The sequence below is a fragment of the Notothenia rossii genome, assembly GCF_949606895.1.
Source record: "Notothenia rossii genome assembly, chromosome: 3".
NCBI lineage: Eukaryota > Metazoa > Chordata > Actinopteri > Perciformes > Nototheniidae > Notothenia > Notothenia rossii.
Window position 1 is genome coordinate 3,719,014 of NC_136901.1, and position 21,204 is coordinate 3,740,217.

The window sequence follows — 21,204 nt, forward strand, 5'->3', positions numbered from 1 at the left end:
GTGCCCCGAAAAAAAATTCGGGGTACCCGAGCAGCACCCTGCCAAGGCTGTAAACCTAGGGGAAACACTGAAGGGCCCTTATTTCTGTCAGGCTTGCCATCGTTTCCTGGTTCTGGCTGTCCATGGAGCACATGAGTAGATTTTTCCTCTTTCCATCCATATTGTCCTGTTGAAATCCAAGGGCCCTTATATTTGTCAGTATTGAGCGATTGTCCGATGAACAGTCTGTCAACAGTCAACAGCTTGTTTGGTCTCTTGGAACTTCAGATTCCCTGGTAGTACTTTCCAGTTTCTCTCATCAACACGGCGTAAGGACCTATGTGAATTTGGGCAACTAATTGTTCACAGGATTTCCTTGCCATTTAATATTGAAATGGATGGCGTTGAATCATGCACGTTACCCGTCAGATCACCAGCAAGAACCAAATGAATACACTACAAAACATATGCCCCGTGTGAGGCTCGAACTCACGACCTTCAGATTATGAGACTGACGCGCTGCCTACTGCGCCAACGAGGCCCACAAGCAAATTTCTGTTGGGCAAAAATGTGGGAGTCCAAAACAAAGGGGTCAAGTGTGGAGGCCAGGAGGAACAGGACGTAGACGCAAAGCAGGTCATCTAAAGCAGCGGTTTTCAAAGTGTGAGGCGTGCCTCCCCTGGGGGGCGTCAGAGAGCTTAAGGGGAGGCGTAGCGTGAGATACAAAAGAACGAGAAAAAGACGTGTAAAGTTACACTTGCCAACTTGTGGCTGTTTGTGGAGACCGAGTTCCCCCACCTCGCCAAAAAGGCTGTAAAAGTGCTCATTCCCTTCACCTCCACCTATTTGTGTCAGTGCAGGTTTTCCGCATTGACTTTGATCAAAAGCAAGTACCGGTCAAGGCTGCAGCCAGAGGATGATCTGCGTTTATTCCTCTGTGTATCAAAGACGCAGACTCATTGTTCCCACTAAAGTAGGGGTGATTTTAATAAGGAGGCAAAGTTGACGTTCAGTGTGTTGCCGGGAGCATATAAGGATTTATCCACCATGTTGAAAATGTTTTAAAAAATATGTCTTGAGAACACGGCGTGCGGAAATATACGGGTCGTGCTGCAGCTAGATGTGCCTGTCCTCTATAAGAAGGTGTCTGCAACTGACATGCAAGGAAGAACGGCTGCCCACAGGCTGTTCCAACTTTAACAACTGTATTAACTTCCAGGGTAGTGAATTGAACATGCAATTGTAATTGGGTGTGTGGTATATTTTCCTGCACGGACACGCATGTTCCACAACACACAAACTGAACAACACTCAATTTTTCGATCGCTACCAGTGTCCTTGCGATCTTGTTATAATAACAAGTGCACGTTACTGATGCAATATGGTTGAGACCATTCGGGCTTATTCTAGAGGGGTGCAAGGAATAGTCCAAGTAGTGGGGGAGTTTTATACAATATGTTTAAAACATAAAAATAAAAAGGTTTTAAAAAGTTATTGTTTAATGTTTTAAGGAGGTGACGCTACTCAGCCAATCAAATCGGTGCAGTCAGCACGATAGATTCAAACACACACACACAGAGACGAGACAAGAGGAGAGAAACAGTGAGAATAATTTCAAATGGCGGAAGGTAGACAGCGAAAACAGAGCATTTAATTACATTTTCATTTACTGGACCTCTTTGAAATGCAATTGAATACCCCTGCATTATAGCAACAACAATAATAATAATAATAATAATAATAATAATAACAGCAATAATAATTGGGAAGGGGGGCGCGGCTGTTCTTATGTTCTCTGAGGGGAGGCTCACCTAGCCACACTTTGAAAACCCCTGATCTAAAGGAACTTATAAGTGGACAACATTCTCTTCTGATGACAAAATGTTAAATGAAATGTTGGTGTCCTTAAATGCTTGTTATAGTTTCCCGGTTCTGGCTGTCTAAGGAGCACAGAGAATTCTACCACTGAACCACCAATGCTTACGTTGAAGTCTTCTTACCACTCTGAAAATAAAATCAGGCGGGTTCGATTCCTACCTGGGAATCTGAAGCTCCAAGGGATCAAACTAGCTGTTGACTGTTGATAGACTGTTCATCAAACAAGCTGTTCACTACTGACAGAAATAAGGGCCCTTGGATTTCATCAGGGCAATATGGATGGAAAGAGGAAAAATCTACTAGTGTGCTCCATGGACAGCCAGAACCAGGAAACTATGGCAAGCCTTTATGGGCACCAACATTCGGTCGTCCACTTATAAGTTCCTTTAGATGTCCTGCTTTGCGTTTGCGCCCTGTTCCTCCTGGTCTCGACAGACAGTGTTTACAGTTGTCCAAAAATATATTCTCCAATATAGGTGGTTCAGGGGCATTCTTTTTCTGAATGTCTACTGCATGGCTGTTAACCACATCAGCAAAAAAGCGCATACACTCCCCGTAGGGGAATTGAACCCCGGTCTCCCGCGTGACAGGCGGGGATACTGACCACTATACTAACGAGGAGATGTTCAACCCTCCTGACTCCGCCCATCTAATTCCACTCCTTGCCAATGCACATCTTGTAAATGAAAACAAATTGCTCTTTCAGCCAGACTCTTTGATTCCCCTTCTTGCTCTATGCTACGGACGATTACTTTTCTTCCCTGCGTGAGCTCATCTGCGTTTGACGTGTCGACCTTTAGACCTCTAGAACAGGTCTTGGCTTGACCCCTTTATGCCAATGCACTTCCTTTAAGTTCTAATGAGTAGCCCAAATTCACATAGTTCCTTACGCCGTGTTGATGAGAGAAACTGGAAAGTACTACCTGGGAATCTGAAGCTCCAAGGGATCAAACAAGCTGTTGACTGTTGATAGCCATTTCATCAGAGGGGAATGTAGATGTTGTTTTGTTGGACCCTCAATATTTCATAGAATCTCCCTCAAGATTGAAGAAAAAGAGCTCGGGCTGCCCCAATTAGTCGAGTAAATGTTACTCAGTGAAAGAAAAGGATGATGCATTGGCCGGGAATCGAACCCGGGCCTCCCGCGTGGCAGGCGAGAATTCTACCACTGAACCACCAATGCTTACATATGACTTTACGACCACTTAAAAATATTTTTCTTGGTTCCGATGTTACGGTGGCTGGCAGGTGCAAACGCGGAACAACGGCCAAAAACACATACATCAGCAGGAAACAGCTGCAAATCCTGAAATGAAAAACAAACAAATCCTGAAAACAAATACAGCAAAAAAACGCTGCAAATACGAAAATGATATGCAAAGTCCAAAGCACGTACAAATCCCAAAACACATACAAAAAAAAAACATTCCAGAAGTGCTCCAGGCCTCTAAGGGGCACGCTACGTGGAACAGATTGATGTCCGACCAGACATAGAGAGAACGAAGTGATGGAAATTGAAGCCGAAGGAAACATCGAAGTGGAAAAAGTCGATATATAAGAAGGTAAGTTTTGTGTTGATACAAAGAGCGTCATATCTACCCAGCTAGCGTTAGCTTGTTTGGTAAAAGAGTTTGCAAGTCAAGAGACAGCACTGTGCACCTAAATGTAACTCTTGACATCATATAGATATATTATAGGTGCAGAGAGGAGTTGGTTTATTGTGCCCCAATGTAAATCCTAATTTGAGAGTTAAAGGACGGTCAACAATATAATGTACCTTGGTCAGTTTGGATTTATCGTGGCATCTATTCTTAATTAAAGTGAATTTATTTTATTTCAGTCAGTCATTTGTGTGTATGCAGGTGTGGGACAAAAGTGAGCACTCCACGAATGGACAACAGTTTGCCAGGGTAAAATAAAACATTGTCAACATATTATTTTGTGCCACAAGAAGCAGAATTTTTTTACAGTACAGTAGTTTGAATATATTTGTTGTTTACCTTTAGTAGACCTCTCAGGCACCCACAACCAGCGTCTGATCGGGTAAGACTAATTAAAAATGGATTATACCATGTAGGTTTGAATTTGTGAACATGAAATCAATAAATACCTTTGTGTGCACTTATTTCCTGGGTAAAAATAGGATAGAGCACCAACCCCATTCCAGGAAGAGGTCCAGTCTGCCCCGGGTCAGAACAACTTCTATAGGTAAACGATGTGGACAGTTGCATCGTGACACAGTTGTGTTGTGTGTATCTTTATTTTACATTTGTTTGTTTGTATAGCCTCCAATCACAGTGGGTAACATTGACAGGAAGCAGAACAATTATACTTTCATACATTTCCAAATGACACCTAGAATATCTGACATCTTAGTGAAGACGATACAAAAAACACCCACACATATTTTTCAAAGATCAGATATTGTTTGCTGCATCCATTTCAAATGTTTACAAGGATTGTGCAGGAGTATGACAAAAGTGCTGTTGTCAGTTTAGAACCCAATGTATTGAAAAAAACAGGAAGAGGATCGACATCCTTTTGTAAATATGACTGACATGCATATATTATGTATTTGAAAATAATTATTCAACTGTCTTCTCAGTGCAGCAACTACACAAATGGGTATGCACTTATCATTATTGATAGCCAGTCTGAGCCAGAAGACAAAATGGAGCAACGGTATTAATTGTTACTATTACCACTTAACCTGTCTTTTCTATACTGTAAATCTTATTACTAGCTTCATCATTTAATATTACAATATATCACTTTGTCTTTCCCAGCACAGGATACCTGATTGCGGAGGACATTGTTGCAAAACTCTCTGCAAAAAGAACAAATACATCTTGCAACAGGTTCAATATTAATAGAGCCAATGTGTGGGATGGAGCAATCCGCGGCTTCAAAGGTGCCTCATTCGACCCCTCTCATGAGATGTCAGTTAAGTTCACTGATGATGAGGGACAAACTTAGGATGGAGTGGACACTGGTGGTCCCAAACGTGAGTTCCTGACCCTCCTTATGGAATGCCTGAGAATGAAGAAAACATCATGTCATAGCAACTGTTTGTGCCCCATGGCGGTGTGACTTTCCCAGCCACTCACTGTCCCAAAATCTGATTCTAAATGTTCTCTATAAAGATAGAACTAATACACAATTATGAATGTATAATATAAGCTGTGTTATGTATTTAATCATGCATTGGTCTACAATTTAATGATGGCTTCTACATATTTCACATAAACAGACAATGAAAAAATGTGTCCTTCATGCTGATAACTAGTGTATGCATCTGCCGATTAGTATTCTAAACAGAGTAGTGTGTTGCTTATTTCTTGCATTTGAAACAGATACAATAAAAAAAGTGAACTTACTGTTGTGTTCAACTTCTGCCAAAAACTGTATTGTTGCCACAGGAGCCACAGGACACTTGAACTGTCCCCAGATGTTGGCCACAGAAAGGACAAAACATGGCAGCCTGAAAAGACATACATTGATGTAGTAAATCCATTTAATCAAGTAAATCAAAAACACAGTCTAAATAGTGGTTGGCTAAATAAATAGAAAGATACATCATGTTTACCGTTGAATCTGTGTTTTGTCTCTCTCTCCTTGAAAGTCTTCTCTATATTTGTTCTTGAGCATGTCTAATGCACACTACTATCCTGTCATTACTTTGTCCCTCTTCACATTTTGTCACTTCTCTCTCTCTCTCTCAATTCAATAGCTTTATTAGAATGACCATAGTTACAGGCAATTGCTAAAGCTCTGTATAGTTGCAACATCTATACACAATAAATACATATAAACAAACTGCTAAGAATTCAAATGTCCTTTTTCCGCTGTACTCACGATGGCCCGTCTTATTTGCCTGCACTTGATTTGTCATCTCTTTTAACAATGTACTTCCCTCACTTTATCTTCTCTTCACGTGAAGCTCTCCTCTCCTTAGCTGGTGTAGTAGTTAGGCACGCTAATTATATAAATATGACGCTCTATGCATAAAAACAAAACAAAACTTACCTTCTTATATCTTTCTCCACTTAAATTAACTTTCTTTCCTCCCGATTTCCATCACTCTTTGTTCTCTCTATGTCTGGTCATACATCAATCTGTTCCACGTAGCGCGCCCCCTAGAGGCCTGGAGCACTTCCGGAATGTTTTTTTTTTGTAATGTCTTTTTTTTTTGTAATGTCTTTTTCGGTTGTATGTGCTTTTGACTTTGCATATTGTTTTTGTATTTGCAGCGTTTTTCTGTTGCGTTTGTTTTCGGGGTTTGTTGGTTTTTCATTTCATTATTTTCAGGTGTTTCCTGCTTATGTGTGTGTTTTTGGCCGTTGTTTAGCGTTTGCACCTGCAGGCCACCGTACGATTCCCATCAGGAGAATGTAGATTTTGTTTCTTGGACCCTCAATATTTCATAGGATCTCCCTCAAGATTGAAGAGAAAGAGCTATGGCTGCCCAAATGAGTCGAGTAAATGTTGCTCAGCAAAAGAAAAGGATGATGCATTGGCCGGGAATCGAACCCGGGCCTCCCGCGTGGCAGGCGAGAATTCTACCACTGAACCACCAATGCTTACATATGTCACACTTACCACTTCAGAAGTTTTTTCTTGGTTCCGACTCCATTAGGAGAATGTAGGTTTGTCTGTTGGACCCTCAATCATTCATAGAATCTCCGTCAAGATTGAAGAAAAATACCTAGGGCTGCCCCAATTAGTCGAGTCATAGTTACTCAGTGAAAGAAAAGGACGTTGCATTGGCCGGGAATCGAACCCGGAGAATTCTACCACTGAACCACCAATGCTTACATATGACATGATAACCACTTGAAAACCTTTTTCTTGGTTCCGATTCCCATTAGGAGAATGTAGATGTTTTCTGTTGGACCCTCAATATTTCATAGGATCTCCCTCAAGATTGAAGAGAAAGAGCTATGGCTGCCCAAATGAGTCGAGTAAATGTTACTAAGCAAAAGAAAAGGATGATGCATTGGCCGGGAATCGAACCCGGGCCTCCCGCGTGGCAGGCGAGAATTCTACCACTGAACCACCAATGCTTACATATGACATGTTGACCACTTGAAAAAAATATTCTTGGTTCCGATTCCCATAAGGAGAATGTAGATGTTGTCTGTTGGACCCTCAATATTTCATAGGATCTCCCTCAAGATTGAAGAGAAAGAGCTATGGCTGTCCAAATGAGTCGAGTAAATGTTACTGAGCGAAAGAAAAGGATGTTGCATTGGCCGGGAATCGAACCCGGGCCTCCCGCGTGGCAGGCGAGAATTCTACCACTGAACCACCAATGCTTACATATGTCACATTTACCACTTCAGAACTTTTTTCTTGGTTCCGACTCCATTAGGAGAATGTAGGTTTGTCTGTTGGACCCTCAATCATTCATAGAATCTCCGTCAAGATTGAAGAAAAAGACCTAGGGCTGCCCCAATTAGTCGAGTCATAGTTACTCAGTGAAAGAAAAGGACGATGCATTGGCCGGGAATCGAACCCGGGCCTCCCGCGTGGCAGGCGAGAATTCTACCACTGAACCACCAATGCTTACATATGACATGATGACCACTTGAAAAGTTTTTCTTGGTTCCGATTTCCATCAGGAGAATGTAGATGTTTTCTGTCGGACCCTCAATATTTCGTAGGATCTCCCTCAAGATTGAAGAGAAAGAGCTATGGCTGCCCAAATGAGTCGAGTAAATGTTACTAAGCAAAAGAAAAGGATGATGCATTGGCCGGAAATCGAACCCGGGACTCCCGCGTGGCAGGCGAGAATTCTACCACTGAACCACCAATGCTTACATATGACATGATGACCCCTTAAAAACTTTTTTCTTGGTTCCGATTTCCATAAGGAGAATGTAGATGTTGTCTGTTGGACCCTCAATATTTTATAGGATCTCCCTCAAGATTGAAGAGAAAGAGCTATGGCTGTCCAAATGAGTCGAGTAAATGTTACTGAGCGAAAGAAAAGGATGTTGCATTGGCCGGGAATCGAACCCGGGCCTCCCGCGTGGCAGGCGAGAATTCTACCACTGAACCACCAATGCTTATATATGATGTGATGACCACTTGAAAAGTTTTTTCTTGGTTCCGATTCCCATCAGGAGAATGTAGATGTTTTCTGTTGGACCCTCAATATTTCATAAGATCTCCCTCAAGATTGATGAGAAAGAGCTATGGCTGCCCAAATGAGTCGAGTAAATGTTACTAAGCAAAAAAAAAGGATGATGCATTGGCCGGGAATCGAACCCGGGCCTCCCGCGTGGCAGGCGAGAATTCTACCACTGAACCACCAATGCTTACATATGACATGATGACCCCTTAAAAACTTTTTTCTTGGTTTCGATTCCCATAAGGAGAATGTAGATGTTGTCTGTTCGACCCTCAATATTTCATAGGATCTCCCTCAAGATTGAAGAGAAAGAGCTATGGCTGTCCAAATGAGTCGAGTAAATGTTACTGAGCGAAAGAAAAGGATGTTGCATTGGCCGGGAATCGAACCCGGGCCTCCCGCGTGGCAGGCGAGAATTCTACCACTGAACCACCAATGCTTACGGTACGTCTACACTACAGGCATCAAAAAATGCTTTCAACGCTTCGCCCATTCACTTGAATGGGGTGACGTAGAAGATTTTGAATCTTCGCCGAACTGCATTGTGGGGAGCATGGCATGGCTTTGCAAGCATCACGAGCATCTATCGGCATCAAAAGTTGAACAATGTTCAACTTTTGAGGCTCGATGCTTGGCATCAGCCAATCAAATTCCGTTTATGCAAATCCCGCCAGTGCAAGCGCAGCCAATCAAACCGCGTGCAAGCTGGGAGAGCCAGACCGCAGTTCATTTCCTCATATTCCAAACGAGATATTACGGTAGCAAATCAGCCGGTTCTTTACGACCGGAACTATTTACCGGGATACAAACCGGAGGAACCAGGCATGGAGGGAGGTGGCAGAGACAGTGGGTGAAACTGATAGTTTTTTCGCCTGTTTGGAGAGTTTATATCCAGTTTACTTCGTTTTAACATTGCTATTGCTTTGTATGTCGGGGGCGGGAGATTCATGTGATTGGTTGCTCGCAAAAAATCGCCAAGCTTCAGACACGCCCAGCTTCAAGATTTTTTCATGCCTGTAGTGTAGATGGGCCGTCACATATGACATGATGACCACTTGAAAAGTTTTTTCTTGGTTCCGATTCCCATCAGGAGAATGTAGATGTTGTCTGTTGGACCCTCAATATTTCATAGGATCTCCCTCAAGATTGAAGAGAAAGAGCTATGGCTGACCAAATGAGTCAAGTAAATGTTACTAAGCAAAAGAAAAGGATGATGCATTGGCCGGGAATCGAACCCGGGCCTCCCGCGTGGCAGGCGAGAATTCTACCACTGAACCACCAATGCTTACATATGACACGATGACCACTTGAAAACTATTTTCTTGGTTCCGATTCCCATCAGGAGAATGTAGATGTTGTCTGTTGGACCATCAATATTTCATAGGATCTCCCTCAAGATTGAAGAGAAAGAGCTATGGCTGCCCAAATGAGTCAAGTAAATGTTACTAAGCAAAAGAAAAGGATGATGCATTGGCCGGGAATCGAACCCGGGCCTCCCGCGTGGCAGGCGAGAATTCTACCACTGAACCACCAATGCTTACATATGTCGATTTTACCACTTCGGAAGATTTTTCTTGGTTCCGACGCCATTAGGAGAATGTAGGTTTGTTTGTTGGACCGTCAATCATTCATAGGATCTCCCTAAAGATTGAAGAGAATGGGCTTCCCCCAATTAGTCGGGTAAATGTTACACACAAAACAAAAAAATATGTAGGTAGGTGTTGCATTTTAGTGGACGTTCTTTCTTAAATTGTCCGGCAATTGTCGTCTTACCTTTAGTGGTCAAAATCTTAGGTCTTCTGTTTCTTTTCCGCAAAAGTTGTCACAGAAATTGTCGTCTTACCTTTAGGTGTCGCGCAAAAATTGTTGCAGCAATTCTCGTCCTACCTTTAGTTGTCAAAATCTTCTCCAGAATTGTCGTCTGATCCAAATGTAAAATTTATGACATTACAAATAAATAGCATGATTCCAATCAAGGTCATTAATTAATTGAGGTCCCCCAAGGTAAATGTAATAGTTTACTAAAGTATAACTTACATTTAAACATAATTACATTAGATTAAAAAATCATTCTTTGAAGATAATTCTGTAAAAAACGTTTTTTTTAGTATTGAATGAGGTGATGAAGTTGAGTGCTGTATTAGGGGCAGTGACACAATTATAACAATCTTATGCAGGTGTGGAGGCTACTTTTAGTTAAAATGTGTCCTACCTGGTTTGATGTCTTGCGTGTAGAGGTTGCTGAAAATGAAGACAAAACAGTCTCAGTTATTCAGTTACAGTGATTGCATAGTAAGAATCACACACCGCCTTGAGAATGACTGAGTATGTTGCTACACCATTGCATCTTTAAAATGTCATTCACTACATATTTAGCCAGAGACAGCCTAAAATATATTTGTATTCAACAAATGGCCGTCACAATGAAGTCAAATAATGAACATGAGATCATATTATATCAGTTTCATCAATAAAGGCCTTAATCCAATAAATAACTTTCATCATGAAAAACAAGGTGCAGGTGTGGAGGCTACTTTCAGTTAAAATGCGTCTTACCTGCTTTGATAGGGATCAGATGAGGACTGATGTCTTTCTTGGGCTGTGTAGTTTCTCCTAGACTTTTCTGATGCGTGAAGAGATTAATGGTAATGAAGACAACCTGAAAAAAGTGTTCCTTCCACCGCCCAAACACCCTATCAGGTGAGGTCAACAGCGTCCCATCATTACTATACACAGCTTGGATGGTTCTCTGCTTCTCCCTCCTGAGGTGCCGGGCAGTTTATCCAGAACAGCTCTGGTTGAAGTCCTTCTTTCTTTCTTTTTTTTGGATTACTGCAGATTTGTATTCCATATTTTATTCCATTTCTATGTAAAACTGTTATATTTTACTATATTTTATATTATTGTTTATATTTTTCTAGTTCTCTATCCGTGTTTTAAAAAAATAATATTGTCAAAACATACGGCCTCAGGTCCGATGAGAAATAACAACATCGATCACCGACCTTCTGCCTAGGTTGCTCAGGTACCATGTACACTTATGAGCATCCTTATGTTCTAACATGGTGTTTGTTATGGACCATACGTGAAAAACACATAGGTCCAGAAACAAAATCAGGTTCAGATCAGGACGCTTTCTTATTGGGGGGGGGAGGAAATGTTCACGTTTCGAAAGTTTTAACTGCTGCTAGTTGAGATTTAAGTTTTTGAAACTTGTTTTTTGCAGACAAAGCCCTTTTGTAGGTTTAAGTAAACATTGTCTTGCACTATTATATTTGTTTTATTTGTTTTATGTCCCATATATATTAATGTAGCCTTTTTGGAGGAGCCTGCTTTGCTAGCTGTAGGGACACACAATGAAATTTGACACACAAAAATAAAATAAAATCTTACCTTTAAATGTGAAAATGGTGGGACGGTCTTTCTTAAATTGTTGCAGAAATTGTGGTCTTAGCTTTAGTTGTCGAAATCGTAGGTCTTCCGTTTCTTTTCCACAATTGTCGTCGGATCCAAATGTAAAATGTGTGACATTAAAAATAAATAGCACGATTCCAATCAAGGTCTGTAATTAATTGAGGTCCCCTAAGGTAAATGTAATAGTTTACCGAAGTAAAACTTACATTTAAACATAATTACATTAGGTTAAGGCGAGACACGGCAGGCAAAAACATCGTTTTTCAAGCACTTGTCAATTTTGAGATTTTGTGCTATTTTGATTCTATAACATGTTTTCTTTCAGGCTTTTGGAAGGAAAACGTAAAAAATACATATTTAAGTGTTTGTTTTACTAGTTTGTCTATTTGCGTCTGTAGATTTCTCCTAAATTCACCAAAAGTTTGCATTCTAACGTAACATAAAGTACCGCGACCGCTGTTTGCACCATGTCATCAGAGATATCGTTGGAAAGCAATAAAGGAAACCAAATATGGTCATTTCCTTTGTAATCGAATGTTAGCACTATAGGGCACACAGGGAGGATTTGCCAGGTTTAGGAGTTCCCCAAAGTGTTCCTTCCACCGCCCAAACCCCCTATCAGGTGAGGTCAACAGCGTCCCATCATTACTATACACAGCTTGGATGGTTCTCTGCTTCTCCCTCCTGAGGTGCTGGGCAGTTTATCCAGAACAGCTCTGGTTGAAGTCCTTCTTTCTTTCTTTTTATTTTATTACTGCACATTTGTATTCCATATTTTATTCCATTCCATTTCTATGTATAACTGTTATATTTTATTATATTTTATATTATTGTTTATATTTTTCTAGTTCTCTATCCGTGTTTTCAAAAAAATGATTGTCAAAACATACGGCCTCAGGTCCGATGAGAAATAACAACATCGATCACCGACCTTCTGCCTAGGTTGCTCAGGTACCATGTACACTTATGAGCATCCTTATGTTCTAACATGGTGTTTGTTATGGACCATCAGTGAAAAACACATAGGTCCAGAAACAAAATCAGGTTAAGATCAGGGACGCTTTTTAGTTTTTTCACGTTTCGAAAGTACTCACTGAATATGATACTAATGTGTTGAGCTTTGTGATAAATTGACTGTTGTGCTGCTAGTTGAGATTTCAGTTTTTGAAACTTACTTTTTGCAGAAAAAGCAATTTTGTAGGTTTACTTTAACATTGTCTTCCACCATTATATTTGTTTTATGTTTTGTATGTCCTACATATATTAATATTGCATTGTTGGAGGAGCCTGTGACTTAAGTTTTTCATTGCTTGAGCTTGCTAAAAAGCAATCTCCCTAGTGAACTTGGAATTAGAGTCCCCCTTTATTCTGGGTTTTGGATGCTTTGGAGAACCCTACTTTAGATACTAAACCTAGCTTTAGCGCTATAGGGCACAGAGGGAGGATTTGCCAGGTTTAGGAGTTCCCCAAAGTGTTCCTTCCACCGCCCAAACACCCTATCAGGTGAGGTCAACAGCGTCCCATCATTACTATACACAGCTTGGATGGTTCTCTGCTTCTCCCTCCTGAGGTGCTGGGCAGTTTATCCAGAACAGCTCTGGTTGAAGTCCTTCTTTCTTTTTTCCTTTCTTTTTTATTACTGCAGATTTATATTCCATATTTTATTCCATTCCATTTCTATGTAAAACTATTATATTTTATATTATTGTTTATATTTTTCTAGTTCTCTATCCATGTTTTTTTTTAAAACGATTGTCAAAACATACGGCCTCAGGTCCGATGAGAAATAACAACATCGATCACCGACCTTCTGCCTAGGTTGCTCTGGTACCATGTACACTTATGAGCATCCTTATGTTCTAACATGGTGTTTGTTATGGACCATACGTGAAAAACACATAGGTCCAGAAACAAAATCAGGTTAAGATCAGGACGCTTTCTTATTGGGGGGGGGGGGGGGGCGAGATTTTCACGTTTCGAAAGTTTTAACTGCTGCTAGTTGAGATTTAAGTTTTTGAAACTTGTTTTTTGCAGACAAAGCCCTTTTGTAGGTTTAAGTAAACATTGTCTTGCACTATTATATTTGTTTTATTTGTTTTATGTCCCATATAAATTAATGTAGCCTTTTTGGAGGAGCCTGCTTTGCTAGCTGTAGGGACACACAATGAAATTTGACACACAAAAAGAAAATAAAATCTTACCTTTAAATGTGAAAATGGTCGGACGTTCTTTCTTAAATTGTTGCAGAAATTGTGGTCTTACCTTTAGTTGTCGAAATTGTAGGTCTTCTGTTTCTTTTCCACAATTGTCGTCTGATCCAAATGTAAAATGTCTGACATTAAAAATAAATAGCATGATTCCAATCAAGGTCTGTAATTAATTGAGGTCCCCCAAGGTAAATGTAATAGTTTACTAAAGTATAACTTACATTTAAACATAATTACATTAGATTAAAAATCATTCTTTGAAAATATTTCTGTAAAAAATGTTTTTTTTTAGTAATGAATGAGGTGATGAAGTTGAGTGCTTTGTTAGGGGCAGTGACACAATTATAACAATTATATGCAGGTGTGGAGGCTACTTTTAGTCAAAATGTGTCCTACCTGGTTTGATTTCTTGCTAGCTACTGTCTGCTGTACGCACCTCTTACGAAATGAACTATAAATGAACTATAGTATTACTATAGTATACTGTAAGAGTTGTGTAGTGTCCTATAGTCAGTTTGTAGAGTCCTATAGTCAGTTTGTGTTCTGTAGTATTTTTCCCCTGCTATCGTATTACTATAGTTTTTTCTGTAGTGCCATTTTATTAGCTTTAGTAGCCCTATAATATTTCAATAGTAATACTATGTATCTAGATCTTTGTAGTATTCCTATATTATTTTAAATAGTATAACTATAGTATAATATATATAGTGTTTCATAGTTGTTTTTTGAACACACTATAGAACACTCCTATATCATGATATTGTCATAGTGAATGCATATTATTACTATAGTGTTTATAAAAGCATTACACTCCTAAAATTAATGTGTCATTTTTTTTATATCAAATTAATTGATAGTTCAGGCATTTATCAAACCTGGCAACTCTGGGCTTCCTGGCAGCTGTCAATCAAAGTCCAGTGGCTCCGCCCCAAAGTGTGAGAAACTTTTCACGCGCGCGAAGACAGACTCCGCGAGCGAGTGAGGCTGACACTCCCGCGAGCGAGCAAGAGGGCTGTCTGCCCGCGAGGGTCATTTCATGCGCGTGTAAAAGCACATTTTCTGCTCGTGAGTAGCTGGTTTTGCGAGCTAGAATATTGACCCAAATCTGACTCCATACCAGCGGTAACCCGAGGAGTTAAAGGAGAGTGACAGGTAGCATGAGAAGAAGAGGGAGAGAAAGTTTCAGCCAGCTTGACTTCTAGTGGTGCAGCGACGCGTCCTAAAACCCTGTTATAATCTATCGATTAGATTTATGATTAGAAAATTATAAAAGCAGGGTAGACATGTGGAGATTATCCGGCTGAACAAAACGTGCATTTATCAAACAGGTTTGTTTTCCACAGACCTTATTTCCAGCTATTTTCCAAAACCCTGTGGAGAAATCCCATTGCTTTTTTGACAAGGGAACCAGCAGCTAACTTCCTGGTTTTAGGACGCGTCACTGCACCTCTCAATATGATGTCAATATAAACAAGGTCTTCTGTCGGCTCTGTACATCAATGCCGACCTATGCTGACAAGTAAGTGAAGAGTAGACAATATAAAGGTATTGGCTATAGGGAAATATCCGAGCAGTTTAGGATAATGAAGGTTGTAATCTAATCTACTAAATAGCCATTACATTTCTAACTCCTAATGACAGGAAGGCAGAAAGCGCATTATACAAATAATAATACTCATAATAATAGCAGACATTTTTTAACAATACAATTCCACCTACCCCTGCTTGAGTATTAATGAGTATGATGCTACACTTAACCATTGCATCTTTAACTACTTATCGTTAAAATGTGTCTTACCTGCTTTGATAGGGATCAGATGAGGACCAATGTCTTTCTTGGGCTTTGTACTTTCTCCATGTATAGGTTGCTGGTAATGAAGACAAGCTGAAAAAAGAAAAGAACCGCCTCAGTTATTCAGTTACAGTGATTGTAAAGTAAAAATCACACCGCCTGGAGTATTAATGAGTATGCAGTCACAGAAATATATCTAAAAATTAAATCACAGTGCAAAAAGGACGCTGCATTGGCCGGGAATCGAACCCGGGCCTCCCGCGTGGCAGGCGAGAATTCTACCACTGAACCACCAATGCTCGCTGAGACTAAAAATTGTGTCATTTCTTTAAATACTATAAGTTTATATATCAATATCCTATAAAAAGAATAAATACAGAAATAAATAAATAGTAGACCACAAGAGCTGACAATCATTGAAAAAGAGAACATTTCCTTAAAGGTCCCATGTCTAGCTTTTCCGGTTATTACCCGTCCCCTTGTGTGTTATGAAGGTTTTTATGCATGTAAACGGTGTGCAGAGTCAAAACCCTCAAAGTGCACCCTGTAGCGAGTAAAACTCTAAAACAGAAAAACCTCCCCAAAACGCCTCGTTGGAGATACGTCATTGTCCATTGTTTACTTCCTGGGTATCGTGACGTAGGAATGGCCAGTAGCCGCGCCCAGAGCTATGACCTGATACGGTAATGCGGTACCCAGAATCAAATGGACCAATCCGTGGAGCTGTTACGTTAAGCCCCCGCTGATTGGTCCAAATTGACCAATCCACGGACATCCTCACACACACACTCAGTGCATGCAGCTCTGCTGATCTCTCCTCCCTGGCTGCAAGCTGATAACAGAGAGTTGGGATCTCTCTGAAATGCTCTCTGCAGACCCATTCTCACTGCGTTTATCAACCTTTCTCTTACTCAATATCAAGCCACACTTATTGTTTTTACTTCGGCTGTGACTGTGTGTCTGCTCAGGGTGAGTTTGGCTGTGTTTCGCTGTGGCTAAACAAGGAAACCACACCTCCACGGAGCTCAGCGCGATTCACAACGTCCCGACCAATCAGAGCACACTGTGCTCACAGGGAGGGTGGGGGCTGGAGCTACTGGAGCTACAATGAGCCGTTAAAGGCAGAGAGTGAAATTCAGTGAATACACATAGTTTACAGAGATGCTGTATGAGAAACCAATGTGAGTTTGGAAAATTGCACGATATAAATCTATTCTAGTAGACCTCAACAATGGAATTATGATCATTGGAAATGGCCATGACATGGGACCTTTAAATAAATAAAAAAGTTGTGCGCCCAACGTGGGGCTCGAACCCACGACCCTGAGATTAAGAGTCTCATGCTCTACCGACTGAGCTAGCCGGGCCATACTTCCAATAAAAAAGGTTCTTTTTTTAAAGCAACTCATTTTAATTGTTTGGGCAGACAAAACAAATCATTTCAGCCTAAAGGAAAAATATGAAAGCAACGATCAGTGTAAAGAGGCCTGTAAAATATCAGCAGCTAAAGAAAAAAATTCCTCCTTAATTACCATCAACCGGAATGTGTTTCACTGTATGTCTAAAAAATCACGTACCCACTGTATCACAAAGACAACACTTATATGGCAAAACAATCACACAATAATCCTAATAAAAAATAACTCTTGACACGTTGTTAAAACAAAAGATGTGCCCCGTGTGAGGCTCGAACTCACGACCTTCAGATTATGAGACTGACGCGCTGCCTACTGCGCCAACGAGGCTCTGAACAATGCTAAACAGGAAGTCTTTAAATAGGCACTAAGAGTATAATGAGCAACAAATATGAAAATGTAATACTAGTGGGAAAATGTATTGGGTTATATCATCAGACATCAGCAAAGAATTGCTGGAATAATACCCCTAAATGCTCTCATATTAAATATAAAGCACAATGCATTGGTTGTAGTGTCACTCATTGTCCACCAGATGGAGCCAAAGCAATGCTCGCTCCCCACTGCAGTTTCTATATAGTTTCTACATCACAGTGCTCACAAAACTGATATAATGTCTATAAAAGAGTACAAAACACCCAGTTTAAAGTTAATGGACGGTGTACAAGCATTAGAAATTGTCTAAAATATACAAGAAAGACAATACAACCTCACTTTCAACAACCTATATATCAGCAGACATGCTAAAAATGCTAACAAATAGCTCTCTACACATCATGCACAGACTGCCACCCGATGCCCTAGTTTCTATATCACTGTGTTCCCAAAAAGTGTAAAAAGGGTTAAATACAACCACTTTAAAGCTTATGGGAGGTATGAAAACATTGGAAGTTGTGTAAAATATACAAGAAAGCCAATGCAACTTCACTTTCAACAACATGTATGCTAAAAAAATGCTAAACAAATAGCTCTATCTACCATCATGTACAAACTGCCACCCGATGCCCTAGTAACTATATCACTGTGCTTACAAAAACTGATATAATGCCTATAAAAGAGTACAAAACACCAACTTCAAAGCTAATGGAAGGTATACAAGCATTGGAAATTGTCTAAAAATATACAAGAAAGCCAATGCAACCTCATTTTCAACAACATGTATTATCAGCAGACATGCTAGCAAATGCTAAACAAATATCTCCATATACCATGTACAGACTGCCGCCTGATGCCCTTATTTCTATATCACTGTGTTCCCAAAAAGTGTAAAAATTGTAAAATACAACCACTTTACAGCTTATGGAAGGTTTAAATGCATTAGAAATTGTCTAAAATATACAAGATAGACAATACAACCTCACTTTTAACAACTTAGATATCAGCAGACGTGCCAAAGAAATGCTAAACAAATACCTCCATATACCATCATGTCAAAAGAATCTTTTACGATTATGAAAGCACTGTAAAAAGCCAATAAAGTTTCACATTTGCACGTGAAAAGCATACCATTCAAATATTTAAAAAATACAATGTAAGTAACATCAACACATGTTAACAAGATACTTTAAATAGGAACTAGGAGTATAATGAACTACAAATGTGAAAATTAAATACTAATGGGACTATATATTAGGTTATATAATCAGACATCACCAAAAAATTGCTCAACCAATATCCCTAAATGCCCATTATTAAAAAATGCATCACACATTGTAGTGCATCTTTTTGTCCACCAGATGGCGCCAAAACGCTGCTACAGCTCCCCACTGTACAAACTGCCGTTCAAATTCAATGTGGTCGCAAAAAGTGATATAATTTCTGTAAAAGGGTAAAACAAACCAAATGTGTGGTGTTATAAATAGTCCAATTATATATTAGCAGACATACTAGAACTGAAATACCATAACAATTTTTTATTTTTGCTAAACTGGTAAAACAAAGCAACTAGTCAAAAGTATACGGGAAATTACAAATGTATTCAGAATTCAACTTAAAAACGGCCCACTCAGACTGAAAGCCCTGTAAAAAGGCCTTCAAGTCAATATTTGCCCGTGAAAAGCTCAAATATAGCGAAAAAACTCAATATAATTAACGTTAACATGGGCCTTTTGAATATGACGTCACTCCCCAAATCCTTTTATCGTGGCCTTTACTTAATTTCCAGCGAACTGCCACAAAATGTATGATTTACTTTCCTTAAAATGTTAAAACAAACCCCACCGTAAACTTAATAGACGTTCAATATAATAGTACATAACGTCAATTCAGCTTCAAGACACGAGGGGTCCTATTAGCTCTGAAGCTAGCTGCTAGCCACTTAGCAAAGCCCCCAATGGCAAACTATCTTCTTATACACGGTTTTAAATCGACAAAAAACAACGAAGTCACAAAAGGAACACATTTACATAATCGTTTAGTTAATAAGAATAATTGAACTCACCGAAAAGTCGAAACACTTCTTTGGTTGAACAGCTTTCTCTGTGTTAACCCTAACCCTCCAGCGTCTCCAAAGGCTCATTTCCAATTGTCCGGAGTTGGTTGAAGTCCTTCTGAATGTCCGATGAATCCCCCGAAATTAGTTTTAAATACCAAGAATACATATCTCGAAACGTTAACTTGTTCCGAATTATTAAAAAAACTATAACTTAAGACTAAATGTGTAATAAAACGCGAATAACTGCGGATATAAAGAGCCACTGCTAGTCACCTCACTGTCGCGAACATCAAAGAACTCAGCCGCCAATTGAGCAGCAGCCAATGAGAAGGCAGAGAATGACCACGAGCTGGTGTTCACGTGCACACAGAAGGTGAAAGCATGGCGCTGAGTGCAAAACATCGTGCCACACAAAATAACATGTTTTAATCAGCGCCATGTAAAGAGAATTCTATTATATGGCTCTGGTTTTAATACTATATATATGACTATAAAATACAATAAGCAACATTTAGCTAATGTATTTTATATAACATGCTAAATATCCTGCACTGTTTTATTTCTACTCTACTATATTTTGCTTTTTTAAATGTATTTTATTGTTAATTATGTATATATATATATATATAGCATGGTTGGAGGAGCCTGGTTTTAAGATGATCATTGCCATAACTACACAGCAGCATAAATAACATTAATATTAATAATATGTGCACTATATGCAAAGAAGATCTTTATTATCTATATGTGTACATAAACCTGTTCAGAGTTTAATTAATGTGTACTATCTGTGCTATGAAACCTGAATTTTACACAAGATTTTAAACGAAGTACTTATACTTGCAGCAGAGTATTATTACACTGTTGTATTTCAACTTTTACAAAGATATCTGAGTGCTTATTCCACCTCATGATTATGTTAACCTGCTTTAACCTCATCACATCACTCAGTAGATAAGTCAAGTCTCTATTCACATGAATATAGACTCCTGCATTTACTGGTCACTTACATTATTCTCTGCAATATTGAGCATTTTATTTGACATGTTTATAGTTTACTTTAACAGGCTTAGACTGTTGGGGGACACCTTACTTCTTCCTTCTGTCTGTCTGTACCTATATACTCTCATGTTCCCGGTAACCCAGCTTCCCCCAAATTTCTTTTTGGTGTCTATCTACGCTGGGATCCTGAGTCGTGGCTGAACCTGTCTCTGTGGTCTGCCTGACTCTCATCATTCTACTTCCCTGATGGCTCCCACAAGATTTCTGACATCCTCGTGGATTCATCTTCTTATTATACACACATGCATTTCCAAACATTTGGTCTACCTACGCTGTAAAATGTATTATCTTTTCGATTTACACACGGCATCTATTGCAGGTCTGTCCGTCCTGGGAGAGGGATCCCTCCTCTGTTGCTCTCCCTGAGGTTTCTCCCATGTTCCCCTTTAAACTGTGGGTTTTCTCTGGAAGTGTTTCCTTGTACGATGTGAGGGTCTAAGGACAGAGGGTCTAAGGCCAGAGGGTTTAAGGACAGAGGGTCTAAGGACAAAGGGTGTCGGATTGTCATACTGATATGCTGTACAAACTGTGAAGTCCACTGAGACAAATGTAACATTTTGTGATATTGGGCTATATAAATAAACATTGATTGATTGATTTCACCCTTATTTCTACTTAACTTAAGAGGATTTATTGAATTACATTTATTTTTCCTTAAGTAACGTCATCTTAAACCCATATTTAACCTTTATTCCTGATCTACAAAGTCTATTTTCTATGACTTATTGTCATGACATTGAGGTTGTCTTTCTTATTATTGCATTTTAAGGTGTTAAGAAGCTGAGTACAGTTAGGTAAGAGAATATATAATCACATGTACAACTAAAAACCATGATTTGTTTGATTGTTTATCTGCAGTTAGAGCTGACAAAATTCAGACATGCACCAAC

At 39.6% G+C, this 21,204-nt stretch overlaps 1 long non-coding RNA gene across 1 annotated transcript; it reads left to right on the plus strand.

Annotated features, from left to right (window-relative positions):
- The first annotated feature begins 3,612 nt into the window (after positions 1-3,612).
- Positions 3,613-5,544, plus strand: LOC307031473. The gene is made up of 3 exons (XR_013805979.1): positions 3,613-3,900; positions 4,001-4,065; positions 4,644-5,544. It is a non-coding gene; the product is annotated as an uncharacterized lncRNA (long non-coding RNA).
- The last annotated feature ends 15,660 nt before the right edge of the window (positions 5,545-21,204 follow it).